Source organism: Anomaloglossus baeobatrachus, chromosome 4 (genome assembly GCF_048569485.1).
Source record: "Anomaloglossus baeobatrachus isolate aAnoBae1 chromosome 4, aAnoBae1.hap1, whole genome shotgun sequence".
Classification (NCBI taxonomy): domain Eukaryota; kingdom Metazoa; phylum Chordata; class Amphibia; order Anura; family Aromobatidae; genus Anomaloglossus; species Anomaloglossus baeobatrachus.
Genome location: NC_134356.1, coordinates 610,769,567 through 610,781,688, shown reverse-complemented (window position 1 = coordinate 610,781,688; position 12,122 = coordinate 610,769,567). Strand labels below are relative to the sequence as shown.

General features: G+C 37.0%; 20 non-coding genes across 20 annotated transcripts; all 20 read right to left on the bottom strand.

Moving 5' to 3' along the window:
* Nucleotides 1-243: 243 nt before the first annotated feature.
* TRNAI-UAU (transfer RNA isoleucine (anticodon UAU)) lies at nucleotides 244-336 on the bottom strand. Its single transcript is given in 2 exon segments — nucleotides 244-279; nucleotides 299-336. It is a non-coding gene; the product is annotated as a tRNA-Ile (tRNA).
* A 439-nt stretch (nucleotides 337-775) lies between these two features.
* Nucleotides 776-848, bottom strand: TRNAR-CCU (transfer RNA arginine (anticodon CCU)). Its single transcript has one exon. It is a non-coding gene; the product is annotated as a tRNA-Arg (tRNA).
* A 459-nt stretch (nucleotides 849-1,307) lies between these two features.
* TRNAI-UAU (transfer RNA isoleucine (anticodon UAU)) lies at nucleotides 1,308-1,400 on the bottom strand. The gene is given in 2 exon segments: nucleotides 1,308-1,343; nucleotides 1,363-1,400. It is a non-coding gene; the product is annotated as a tRNA-Ile (tRNA).
* Nucleotides 1,401-1,839: 439 nt separating this feature from the next.
* Nucleotides 1,840-1,912, bottom strand: TRNAR-CCU (transfer RNA arginine (anticodon CCU)). The gene has a single exon. It is a non-coding gene; the product is annotated as a tRNA-Arg (tRNA).
* A 459-nt stretch (nucleotides 1,913-2,371) lies between these two features.
* Nucleotides 2,372-2,464, bottom strand: TRNAI-UAU (transfer RNA isoleucine (anticodon UAU)). Its single transcript is given in 2 exon segments — nucleotides 2,372-2,407; nucleotides 2,427-2,464. It is a non-coding gene; the product is annotated as a tRNA-Ile (tRNA).
* A 439-nt stretch (nucleotides 2,465-2,903) lies between these two features.
* TRNAR-CCU (transfer RNA arginine (anticodon CCU)) lies at nucleotides 2,904-2,976 on the bottom strand. The gene has a single exon. It is a non-coding gene; the product is annotated as a tRNA-Arg (tRNA).
* A 459-nt stretch (nucleotides 2,977-3,435) lies between these two features.
* TRNAI-UAU (transfer RNA isoleucine (anticodon UAU)) lies at nucleotides 3,436-3,528 on the bottom strand. Its single transcript is given in 2 exon segments — nucleotides 3,436-3,471; nucleotides 3,491-3,528. It is a non-coding gene; the product is annotated as a tRNA-Ile (tRNA).
* A 439-nt stretch (nucleotides 3,529-3,967) lies between these two features.
* Nucleotides 3,968-4,040, bottom strand: TRNAR-CCU (transfer RNA arginine (anticodon CCU)). Its single transcript has one exon. It is a non-coding gene; the product is annotated as a tRNA-Arg (tRNA).
* Nucleotides 4,041-4,499: 459 nt separating this feature from the next.
* On the bottom strand, nucleotides 4,500-4,592 carry TRNAI-UAU (transfer RNA isoleucine (anticodon UAU)). Its single transcript is given in 2 exon segments — nucleotides 4,500-4,535; nucleotides 4,555-4,592. It is a non-coding gene; the product is annotated as a tRNA-Ile (tRNA).
* A 439-nt stretch (nucleotides 4,593-5,031) lies between these two features.
* On the bottom strand, nucleotides 5,032-5,104 carry TRNAR-CCU (transfer RNA arginine (anticodon CCU)). The gene has a single exon. It is a non-coding gene; the product is annotated as a tRNA-Arg (tRNA).
* Nucleotides 5,105-5,563: 459 nt separating this feature from the next.
* Nucleotides 5,564-5,656, bottom strand: TRNAI-UAU (transfer RNA isoleucine (anticodon UAU)). The gene is given in 2 exon segments: nucleotides 5,564-5,599; nucleotides 5,619-5,656. It is a non-coding gene; the product is annotated as a tRNA-Ile (tRNA).
* A 439-nt stretch (nucleotides 5,657-6,095) lies between these two features.
* Nucleotides 6,096-6,168, bottom strand: TRNAR-CCU (transfer RNA arginine (anticodon CCU)). Its single transcript has one exon. It is a non-coding gene; the product is annotated as a tRNA-Arg (tRNA).
* A 459-nt stretch (nucleotides 6,169-6,627) lies between these two features.
* Nucleotides 6,628-6,720, bottom strand: TRNAI-UAU (transfer RNA isoleucine (anticodon UAU)). The gene is given in 2 exon segments: nucleotides 6,628-6,663; nucleotides 6,683-6,720. It is a non-coding gene; the product is annotated as a tRNA-Ile (tRNA).
* Nucleotides 6,721-7,159: 439 nt separating this feature from the next.
* TRNAR-CCU (transfer RNA arginine (anticodon CCU)) lies at nucleotides 7,160-7,232 on the bottom strand. Its single transcript has one exon. It is a non-coding gene; the product is annotated as a tRNA-Arg (tRNA).
* Nucleotides 7,233-7,691: 459 nt separating this feature from the next.
* On the bottom strand, nucleotides 7,692-7,784 carry TRNAI-UAU (transfer RNA isoleucine (anticodon UAU)). Its single transcript is given in 2 exon segments — nucleotides 7,692-7,727; nucleotides 7,747-7,784. It is a non-coding gene; the product is annotated as a tRNA-Ile (tRNA).
* A 439-nt stretch (nucleotides 7,785-8,223) lies between these two features.
* Nucleotides 8,224-8,296, bottom strand: TRNAR-CCU (transfer RNA arginine (anticodon CCU)). Its single transcript has one exon. It is a non-coding gene; the product is annotated as a tRNA-Arg (tRNA).
* A 459-nt stretch (nucleotides 8,297-8,755) lies between these two features.
* On the bottom strand, nucleotides 8,756-8,848 carry TRNAV-UAC (transfer RNA valine (anticodon UAC)). The gene is given in 2 exon segments: nucleotides 8,756-8,791; nucleotides 8,811-8,848. It is a non-coding gene; the product is annotated as a tRNA-Val (tRNA).
* A 439-nt stretch (nucleotides 8,849-9,287) lies between these two features.
* Nucleotides 9,288-9,360, bottom strand: TRNAR-CCU (transfer RNA arginine (anticodon CCU)). The gene has a single exon. It is a non-coding gene; the product is annotated as a tRNA-Arg (tRNA).
* Nucleotides 9,361-9,819: 459 nt separating this feature from the next.
* On the bottom strand, nucleotides 9,820-9,912 carry TRNAI-UAU (transfer RNA isoleucine (anticodon UAU)). The gene is given in 2 exon segments: nucleotides 9,820-9,855; nucleotides 9,875-9,912. It is a non-coding gene; the product is annotated as a tRNA-Ile (tRNA).
* Nucleotides 9,913-10,883: 971 nt separating this feature from the next.
* Nucleotides 10,884-10,976, bottom strand: TRNAI-UAU (transfer RNA isoleucine (anticodon UAU)). Its single transcript is given in 2 exon segments — nucleotides 10,884-10,919; nucleotides 10,939-10,976. It is a non-coding gene; the product is annotated as a tRNA-Ile (tRNA).
* Nucleotides 10,977-12,122: the final 1,146 nt, after the last annotated feature.

The window sequence follows — 12,122 nt, the reverse complement described above, 5'->3', positions numbered from 1 at the left end:
ATATTTGGCTCCCAGAAGCCTTAAAAAAACAATTTATCTTTTACATTTCCCTTTACAATATGGTACTAGATCATGGTAAAACTGGTGAGACTTTTGTAATATACAGCAAATTAAACAAGAAACCATAAAAAGTAAATATCTCTCGGGAACTTCCTTCTCAATCGTGCAACTAGATCATGATGGAACTCGAGAAACTTTGGCTAATGCATTTGTTCAAAATAACAAAGGAAGACAAGAAAAGTCTGCTCCAGGTGAGGCTTGAACTCACAACCTTGGCATAGCTCATCAGTTACTGCTTTATAAGTACCGCGCGCTGACCGTTTGCGCCACTGGAGCAGCTGCTGGGCTGCAGCATTGCATATATGAAAAAAAAACAATCAGAAATTTAAAATGAAAAATTTGTTTCGAAATGTAACTATTTGATAAAACAGGATTTGTGTTGTTGCTTTTTCCACAGTTTGAAAATACATTTTTTACCAGATCACAATCTTTATGAAGAATCAATTGAGACATTTATCACACTGGCCAATGGGCATTTTTAAACTGAAACATCCTGTTGCTTCAGGAAGTGCACATGTGCATTGGCTGGGATGAACACACGCTCTGTTGCTATATTTTATATGCTGTATTTGTAATATCGTATTTTATTATTTAGCATGGTCACACTTCTTTCAATTAAAAGTAGCAATCTTTATTTTTTGGAGAATTTTGCAAGATCAAATTCAAACTGGTAGAAAGATTAGACAGACCATGCGCTGTTTCAGAGATAAGCAAACACCCCAGATGGGACTTGAACCCACAATCCCTGGCTTAGGAGGCCAGTGCCTTATCCATTAGGCCACTGGGGCTTCTCAAGGTAGTTCATGCAGTGGGTTCTATTTTCTGTAGCAGGCAATTATCCGTTTTAATTGCATTTTCAAAAATGGTCTTGTAAGTTTGTACTCCAACTTGAAAACAACCATAACCATGTGCTTCTTTCTTTTCTGCTGAGAGCCAGGGCTTCCTTTGTCATGTCCTTTTCATCATGTAGTCACTCCACATTATTAATGCCAATGAAGGAAATAATATTTGGCTCCCAGAAGCCTTAAAAAAACAATTTATCTTTTACATTTCCCTTTACAATATGGTACTAGATCATGGTAAAACTGGTGAGACTTTTGTAATATACAGCAAATTAAACAAGAAACCATAAAAAGTAAATATCTCTCGGGAACTTCCTTCTCAATCGTGCAAGTAGATCATGATGGAACTCGAGAAACTTTGGCTAATGCATTTGTTCAAAATAACAAAGGAAGACAAGAAAAGTCTGCTCCAGGTGAGGCTTGAACTCACAACCTCGGCATAGCTCATCAGTTACTGCTTTATAAGTACCGCGCGCTGACCGTTTGCGCCACTGGAGCAGCTGCTGGGCTGCAGCATTGCATATATGAAAAAAAAACAATCAGAAATTTAAAATGAAAAATTTGTTTCGAAATGTAACTATTTGATAAAACAGGATTTGTGTTGTTGCTTTTTCCACAGTTTGAAAATACATTTTTTACCAGATCACAATCTTTATGAAGAATCAATTGAGACATTTATCACACTGGCCAATGGGCATTTTTAAACTGAAACATCCTGTTGCTTCAGGAAGTGCACATGTGCATTGGCTGGGATGAAGACACGCTCTGTTGCTATATTTTATATGCTGTATTTGTAATATCGTATTTTATTATTTAGCATGGTCACACTTCTTTCAATTAAAAGTAGCAATCTTTATTTTTTGGAGAATTTTGCAAGATCAAATTCAAACTGGTAGAAAGATTAGACAGACCATGCGCTGTTTCAGAGATAAGCAAACACCCCAGATGGGACTTGAACCCACAATCCCTGGCTTAGGAGGCCAGTGCCTTATCCATTAGGCCACTGGGGCTTCTCAAGGTAGTTCATGCAGTGGGTTCTATTTTCTGTAGCAGGCAATTATCCGTTTTAATTGCATTTTCAAAAATGGTCTTGTAAGTTTGTACTCCAACTTGAAAACAACCATAACCACATGCTTCTTTCTTTTCTGCTGAGAGCCAGGGCTTCCTTTGTCATGTCCTTTTCATCATGTAGTCACTCCACATTATTGATGCCAATGAAGGAAATAATATTTGGCTCCCAGAAGCCTTAAAAAAACAATTTATCTTTTACATTTCCCTTTACAATATGGTACTAGATCATGGTAAAACTGGTGAGACTTTTGTAATATACAGCAAATTAAACAAGAAACCATAAAAAGTAAATATCTCTCGGAAACTTCCTTCTCAATCGTGCAAGTAGATCATGATGGAACTCGAGAAACTTTGGCTAACGCATTTGTTCAAAATTACAAAGGAAGACATGAAAAGTCTGCTCCAGGTGAGGCTTGAACTCACAACATCGGCATAGCTCATTAGTTACTGCTTCATAAGTACCGCGCGCTGACCGATTGCGCCACTGAAGCAGCTGCTGGGCTGCAGCATTGCATATATGAAAAAAAATCAATCAGAAATTTAAAATGAAAAATTTGCTCCGAAATGTAACTATGTGAGAAAACAGGATTTGTGTTGTTGCTTTTTCCACAGTTTGAAAATACATTTTTTACCAGATCACAATCTTTCTGAAGAATTAATTGAGACATTTATCACACTGGCCAATGGGCATTTTTAAACTGAAACATCCTGTTGCTTCAGGAAGTGCACATGTGCATTGGCTGGGATGAACACACGCTCTGTTGCTATATTTTATATGCTGTATTTGTAATATCGTATTTTATTATTTAGCATGGTCACACTTCTTTCAATTAAAAGTAGCAATCTTTCTTTTTTGGAGAATTTTGCAAGATCAAATTCAAACTGGTTGAGAGATTAGACAGACCAAGCTCTGTTTCAGAGATAAGCAAACACCCCAGATGGGACTTGAACCCACAATCCCTGGCTTAGGAGGCCAGTGCTTTATCCATTCGGCCACTGGGGCTTCTCAAGTTAGTTCATGCCGTGAGTTCTATTTTCTGTAGCAGGCAATTATCCGTTTTAATTGCATTTTCAAAAATGGTCTTGTAAGTTTGTACTCCAACTTGAAAACAACCATAACCACGTGCTTCTTTCTTTTCTGCTGAGAGCCAGGGCTTCCTTTGTCATGTCCTTTTCATCATGTAGTCACTCCACATTATTAATGCCAATGAAGGAAATAATATTTAGCTCCCAGAAGCCTTAAAAAAACAATTTATCTTTTACATTTCCCTTTACAATATGGTACTAGATCATGGTAAAACTGGTGAGACTTTTGTAATATACCGCAAATTAAACAAGAAACCATAAAAAGTAAATATCTCTCGGAAACTTCCTTCTCAATCGTGCAAGTAGATCATGATGGAACTCGAGAAACTTTGGCTAACGCATTTGTTCAAAATAACAAAGGAAGACAAGAAAAGTCTGCTCCAGGTGAGGCTTGAACTCACAACCTCGGCATAGCTCATCAGTTACTGCTTTATAAGTACCGCGCGCTGACCGATTGCGCCACTGGAGCAGCTGCTGGGCTGCAGCATTGCATATATGAAAAAAAAACAATCAGAAATTTAAAATGAAAAATTTGCTCCGAAATGTAACTATTTGAAAAAACAGGATTTGTGTTGTTGCTTTTTCCACAGTTTGAAAATACATTTTTTACCAGATCACAATCTTTATGAAGAATCAATTGAGACATTTATCACACTGGCCAATGGGCATTTTTAAACTGAAACATCCTGTTGCTTCAGGAAGTGCACATGTGCATTGGCTGGGATGAACACACGCTCTGTTGCTATATTTTATATGCTGTATTTGTAATATCGTATTTTATTATTTAGCATGGTCACACTTCTTTCAATTAATAGTAGCAATCTTTCTTTTTTGGAGAATTTTGCAAGATCAAATTCAAACTGGTAGAAAGATTAGACAGACCATGCGCTGTTTCAGAGATAAGCAAACACCCCAGATGGGACTTGAACCCACAATCCCTGGCTTAGGAGGCCAGTGCCTTATCCATTAGGCCACTGGGGCTTCTCAAGGTAGTTCATGCAGTGGGTTCTATTTTCTGTAGCAGGCAATTATCCGTTTTAATTGCATTTTCAAAAATGGTCTTGTAAGTTTGTACTCCAACTTGAAAACAACCATAACCATGTGCTTCTTTCTTTTCTGCTGAGAGCCAGGGCTTCCTTTGTCATGTCCTTTTCATCATGTAGTCACTCCACATTATTAATGCCAATGAAGGAAATAATATTTGGCTCCCAGAAGCCTTAAAAAAACAATTTATCTTTTACATTTCCCTTTACAATATGGTACTAGATCATGGTAAAACTGGTGAGACTTTTGTAATATACAGCAAATTAAACAAGAAACCATAAAAAGTAAATATCTCTCGGGAACTTCCTTCTCAATCGTGCAAGTAGATCATGATGGAACTCGAGAAACTTTGGCTAATGCATTTGTTCAAAATAACAAAGGAAGACAAGAAAAGTCTGCTCCAGGTGAGGCTTGAACTCACAACCTCGGCATAGCTCATCAGTTACTGCTTTATAAGTACCGCGCGCTGACCGTTTGCGCCACTGGAGCAGCTGCTGGGCTGCAGCATTGCATATATGAAAAAAAAACAATCAGAAATTTAAAATGAAAAATTTGTTTCGAAATGTAACTATTTGATAAAACAGGATTTGTGTTGTTGCTTTTTCCACAGTTTGAAAATACATTTTTTACCAGATCACAATCTTTATGAAGAATCAATTGAGACATTTATCACACTGGCCAATGGGCATTTTTAAACTGAAACATCCTGTTGCTTCAGGAAGTGCACATGTGCATTGGCTGGGATGAAGACACGCTCTGTTGCTATATTTTATATGCTGTATTTGTAATATCGTATTTTATTATTTAGCATGGTCACACTTCTTTCAATTAAAAGTAGCAATCTTTATTTTTTGGAGAATTTTGCAAGATCAAATTCAAACTGGTAGAAAGATTAGACAGACCATGCGCTGTTTCAGAGATAAGCAAACACCCCAGATGGGACTTGAACCCACAATCCCTGGCTTAGGAGGCCAGTGCCTTATCCATTAGGCCACTGGGGCTTCTCAAGGTAGTTCATGCAGTGGGTTCTATTTTCTGTAGCAGGCAATTATCCGTTTTAATTGCATTTTCAAAAATGGTCTTGTAAGTTTGTACTCCAACTTGAAAACAACCATAACCACATGCTTCTTTCTTTTCTGCTGAGAGCCAGGGCTTCCTTTGTCATGTCCTTTTCATCATGTAGTCACTCCACATTATTGATGCCAATGAAAGAAATAATATTTGGCTCCCAGAAGCCTTAAAAAAACAATTTATCTTTTACATTTCCCTTTACAATATGGTACTAGATCATGGTAAAACTGGTGAGACTTTTGTAATATACAGCAAATTAAACAAGAAACCATAAAAAGTAAATATCTCTCGGAAACTTCCTTCTCAATCGTGCAAGTAGATCATGATGGAACTCGAGAAACTTTGGCTAACGCATTTGTTCAAAATTACAAAGGAAGACATGAAAAGTCTGCTCCAGGTGAGGCTTGAACTCACAACATCGGCATAGCTCATTAGTTACTGCTTCATAAGTACCGCGCGCTGACCGATTGCGCCACTGAAGCAGCTGCTGGGCTGCAGCATTGCATATATGAAAAAAAATCAATCAGAAATTTAAAATGAAAAATTTGCTCCGAAATGTAACTATGTGAGAAAACAGGATTTGTGTTGTTGCTTTTTCCACAGTTTGAAAATACATTTTTTACCAGATCACAATCTTTATGAAGAATCAATTGAGACATTTATCACACTGGCCAATGGGCATTTTTAAACTGAAACATCCTGTTGCTTCAGGAAGTGCACATGTGCATTGGCTGGGATGAACACACGCTCTGTTGCTATATTTTATATGCTGTATTTGTAATATCGTATTTTATTATTTAGCATGGTCACACTTCTTTCAATTAAAAGTAGCAATCTTTCTTTTTTGGAGAATTTTGCAAGATCAAATTCAAACTGGTAGAAAGATTAGACAGACCATGCGCTTTTCCAGAGATAAGCAAACACCCCAGATGGGACTTGAACTCACAATCCCTGGCTTAGGAGGCCAGTGCCTTATCCATTAGGCCACTGGGGCTTCTCAAGGTAGTGCATGCCGTGGGTTCTATTTTCTGTAGCAGGCAATTATCCGTTTTAATTGCATTTTCAAAAATGGTCTTGTAAGTTTGTACTCCAACTTGAAAACAACCATAACCACGTGCTTCTTTCTTTTCTGCTGAGAGCCAGGGCTTCCTTTGTCATGTCCTTTTCATCATGTAGTCACTCCACATTATTAATGCCAATGAAGGAAATAATATTTGGCTCCCAGAAGCCTTAAAAAAACAATTTATCTTTTACATTTCCCTTTACAATATGGTACTAGATCATGGTAAAACTGGTGAGACTTTTGTAATATACAGCAAATTAAACAAGAAACCATAAAAAGTAAATATCTCTCGGGAACTTCCTTCTCAATCGTGCAAGTAGATCATGATGGAACTCGAGAAACTTTGGCTAATGCATTTGTTCAAACTAACAAAGGAAGACAAGAAAAGTCTGCTCCAGGTGAGGCTTGAACTCACAACCTCGGCATAGCTCATCAGTTACTGCTTTATAAGTACCGCGCGCTGACCGTTTGCGCCACTGGAGCAGCTGCTGGGCTGCAGCATTGCATATATGAAAAAAAAACAATCAGAAATTTAAAATGAAAAATTTGTTTCGAAATGTAACTATTTGATAAAACAGGATTTGTGTTGTTGCTTTTTCCACAGTTTGAAAATACATTTTTTACCAGATCACAATCTTTATGAAGAATCAATTGAGACATTTATCACACTGGCCAATGGGCATTTTTAAACTGAAACATCCTGTTGCTTCAGGAAGTGCACATGTGCATTGGCTGGGATGAAGACACGCTCTGTTGCTATATTTTATATGCTGTATTTGTAATATCGTATTTTATTATTTAGCATGGTCACACTTCTTTCAATTAAAAGTAGCAATCTTTATTTTTTGGAGAATTTTGCAAGATCAAATTCAAACTGGTAGAAAGATTAGACAGACCATGCGCTGTTTCAGAGATAAGCAAACACCCCAGATGGGACTTGAACCCACAATCCCTGGCTTAGGAGGCCAGTGCCTTATCCATTAGGCCACTGGGGCTTCTCAAGGTAGTTCATGCAGTGGGTTCTATTTTCTGTAGCAGGCAATTATCCGTTTTAATTGCATTTTCAAAAATGGTCTTGTAAGTTTGTACTCCAACTTGAAAACAACCATAACCACATGCTTCTTTCTTTTCTGCTGAGAGCCAGGGCTTCCTTTGTCATGTCCTTTTCATCATGTAGTCACTCCACATTATTGATGCCAATGAAGGAAATAATATTTGGCTCCCAGAAGCCTTAAAAAAACAATTTATCTTTTACATTTCCCTTTACAATATGGTACTAGATCATGGTAAAACTGGTGAGACTTTTGTAATATACAGCAAATTAAACAAGAAACCATAAAAAGTAAATATCTCTCGGAAACTTCCTTCTCAATCGTGCAAGTAGATCATGATGGAACTCGAGAAACTTTGGCTAACGCATTTGTTCAAAATTACAAAGGAAGACATGAAAAGTCTGCTCCAGGTGAGGCTTGAACTCACAACATCGGCATAGCTCATTAGTTACTGCTTCATAAGTACCGCGCGCTGACCGATTGCGCCACTGAAGCAGCTGCTGGGCTGCAGCATTGCATATATGAAAAAAAATCAATCAGAAATTTAAAATGAAAAGTTTGCTCCGAAATGTAACTATGTGAGAAAACAGGATTTGTGTTGTTGCTTTTTCCCCAGTTTGAAAATACATTTTTTACCAGATCACAATCTTTATGAAGAATCAATTGAGACATTTATCACACTGGCCAATGGGCATTTTTAAACTGAAACATCCTGTTGCTTCAGGAAGTGCACATGTGCATTGGCTGGGATGAACACACGCTCTGTTGCTATATTTTATATGCTGTATTTGTAATATCGTATTTTATTATTTAGCATGGTCACACTTCTTTCAATTAAAAGTAGCAATCTTTCTTTTTTGGAGAATTTTGCAAGATCAAATTCAAACTGGTAGAAAGATTAGACAGACCATGCGCTTTTCCAGAGATAAGCAAACACCCCAGATGGGACTTGAACTCACAATCCCTGGCTTAGGAGGCCAGTGCCTTATCCATTAGGCCACTGGGGCTTCTCAAGGTAGTGCATGCCGTGGGTTCTATTTTCTGTAGCAGGCAATTATCCGTTTTAATTGCATTTTCAAAAATGGTCTTGTAAGTTTGTACTCCAACTTGAAAACAACCATAACCACGTGCTTCTTTCTTTTCTGCTGAGAGCCAGGGCTTCCTTTGTCATGTCCTTTTCATCATGTAGTCACTCCACATTATTGATGCCAATGAAGAAAATAATATTTGGCTCCCAGAAGCCTTAAAAAAACAATTTATCTTTTACATTTCCCTTTACAATATGGTACTAGATCATGGTAAAACTGGTGAGACTTTTGTAATATACAGCAAATTAAACAAGAAACCATAAAAAGTAAATATCTCTCGGAAACTTCCTTCTCAATCGTGCAAGTAGATCATGATGGAACTCGAGAAACTTTGGCTAACGCATTTGTTCAAACTAACAAAGGAAGACAAGAAAAGTCTGCTCCAGGTGAGGCTTGAACTCACAACCTCGGCATAGCTCATCAGTTACTGCTTTGTAAGTACCGCGCGCTGACCGATTGCGCCACTGGAGCAGCTGCTGGGCTGCAGCATTGCATATATGAAAAAAAAACAATCAGAAATTTAAAATGAAAAATTTGCTCCGAAATGTAACTATTTGATAAAACAGAATTTGTGTTGTTGCTTTTTCCACAGTTTGAAAATACATTTTTTACCAGATCACAATCTTTATGAAGAATCAATTGAGACATTTATCACACTGGCCAATGGGCATTTTTAAACTGAAACATCCTGTTGCTTCAGGAAGTGCACATGTGCATTGGCTGGGATGAACACACGCTCTGTTGCTATATTTTATATGCTGTATTTGTAATATCGTATTTTATTATTTAGCATGGTCACACTTCTTTCAATTAAAAGTAGCAATCTTTCTTTTTTGGAGAATTTTGCAAGATCAAATTCAAACTGGTAGAAAAATTGGACAGACCATGCGCTGTTTCAGAGATAAGCAAACACCCCAGATGGGACTTGAACCCACAATCCCTGGCTTAGGAGGCCAGTGCCTTATCCATTGGGCCACTGGGGCTTCTCAAGGTAGTTCATGCCGTGGGTTCTATTTTCTGTAGCAGGCAATTATCCATTTTAATTGCATTTTCAAAAATGGTCTTGTAAGTTTGTACTCCAACTTGAAAACAACCATAACCACGTGCTTCTTTCTTTTCTGCTGAGAGCCAGGGCTTCCTTTGTCATGTCCTTTTCATCATGTAGTCACTCCACATTATTGATGCCAATGAAGGAAATAATATTTGGCTCCCAGAAGCCTTAAAAAAACAATTTATCTTTTACATTTCCCTTTACAATATGGTACTAGATCATGGTAAAACTGGTGAGACTTTTGTAATATACAGCAAATTAAACAAGAAACCATAAAAAGTAAATATCTCTCGGGAACTTCCTTCTCAATCGTGCAAGTAGATCATGATGGAACTCGAGAAACTTTGGCTAATGCATTTGTTCAAAATAACAAAGGAAGACAAGAAAAGTCTGCTCCAGGTGAGGCTTGAACTCACAACCTTGGCATAGCTCATCAGTTACTGCTTTATAAGTACCGCGCGCTGACCGTTTGCGCCACTGGAGCAGCTGCTGGGCTGCAGCATTGCATATATGAAAAAAAAACAATCAGAAATTTAAAATGAAAAATTTGTTTCGAAATGTAACTATTTGATAAAACAGGATTTGTGTTGTTGCTTTTTCCACAGTTTGAAAATACATTTTTTACCAGATCACAATCTTTATGAAGAATCAATTGAGACATTTATCACACTGGCCAATGGGCATTTTTAAACTGAAACATCCTGTTGCTTCAGGAAGTGCACATGTGCATTGGCTGGGATGAACACACGCTCTGTTGCTATATTTTATATGCTGTATTTGTAATATCGTATTTTATTATTTAGCATGGTCACACTTCTTTCAATTAAGAGTAGCAATCTTTCTTTTTTGGAGAATTTTGCAAGATCAAATTCAATCTGGTAGAGAGATTAGACAGACCATGCTCTGTTTCAGAGATAAGCGAACACCCCAGATGGGACTTGAACCCACAATCCCTGGCTTAGGAGCGAAGTGCCTTATCCATTAGGCCACTGGGGCTTCTCAAGGTAGTGCATGCCGTGGGTGCTATTTTCTGTAGCAGGCAATTATCCATTTTAATTGCATTTTCAAAAATGGTCTTGTAAGTTTGTACTCCAACTTGAAAACAACCATAACCACGTGCTTCTTTCTTTTCTTCTGAGAGCCAGGGCTTCCTTTGTCATGTCCTTTTCATCATGTAGTCACTCCACATTATTAATGCCAATGAAGGAAATAACATTTGGCTCCCAGAAGCCTTAAAAAAACAATTTATCTTTTAAATTTCCCTTTACAATATGGTACTAGATCATGGTAAAACTGGTGAGACTTTTGTAATATACAGCAAATTAAACAAGAAACCATAAAAAGTAAATATCTCTCGGAAACTTCCTTCTCAATCGTGCAAGTAGATCATGATGGAACTCGAGAAACTTTGGCTAACGCATTTGTTCAAAATAACAAAGGAAGACAAGAAAAGTCTGCTCCAGGTGAGGCTTGAACTCACAACCTCGGCATAGCTCATCAGTTACTGCTTTATAAGAACCGCGCGCTGACCGATTGCGCCACTGGAGCAGCTGCTGGGATGCTGCATTGCATATATGAAAAAAAAACAATCAGAAATTTGGGAAGAAAAATTTCCAGCGCGGTCCAAGTTCTCATATAAAAAGTCATCTTTATTGATCAATCCATAAAATAGGGGTTTACAGGCGGTCAGCAAGATATAGCATAGATAATATTCAGACCCCACAAAGCTACGCGTTTCAACGTGAGTCTTAATCATGCTCTGGGGAGGAAGGAATGTCGGCTTCCTATATCGTATAACACACACCCTCCCAAATTAAAAACACATGTTTTCATCAAGGGAACTTTCACAATAGAACACATCACATTATAAGGGTATATGCACTGCGGTTTTTCCATAGTGAAAAGGAAAAAAGAAAGAAAAAATGCAGAAAGAATAAAGAGGAAAACGAAAAAACAGAAAAATAGAGGAATAGGAAAGAAGAATGAAAAGAAAAAGAGAAAAAGAAGAAAAAAAAAAAAGAAGAAAGAAAAAGTGAATGGAAAAATGCTAGTGAGAAATTGTAGGGGGTTAAAAATAAATGGTTAAAAAACATGTCATATAATTATTATAGTATAATCATATAATACACTGATGCATGATTATATAGAACAGTCATTAAACAATCGTAGTAGAAAAAATCATCAAATCCATATGGATATCTTTCATCACTCATTAGTATTCCATATAAGAAAGCATCGGTAGATTAGACCCCTGTCAATATGCATCGTAAGGAAAAGAGGAAGAGAATGGGAGAAAATATTTCTCCTTGTCCAGTTATAATTATAGTCCCGAAGAATCTATAACGGGTAGCAGTACCAGTGCAAAAACTATGTTCGTAAGGTGAATGTGTAAAGCCTTGTGTAGATAAATATTAATTGGTTGACAGATATTAATATTAATTAATTGTTTATATGATCCACATTGCAATATATTTTTCATTAGGATCGTTTTTTTCTCTCATCCTCAACCAATTTTTTATTATTTATTATTAATTGTTATTATCTAGGAAGCTGATAACAGGATACATATCATTGAGAAGAAAATTTTTTTTCATAATACTATCAATTAAGGTTGTATAGTGTATCAATTATCATATAAATAAATCCCATTAAGGTTGAAATTTTTTATTTGTTTTATTTTTATGGTTTTTTGTT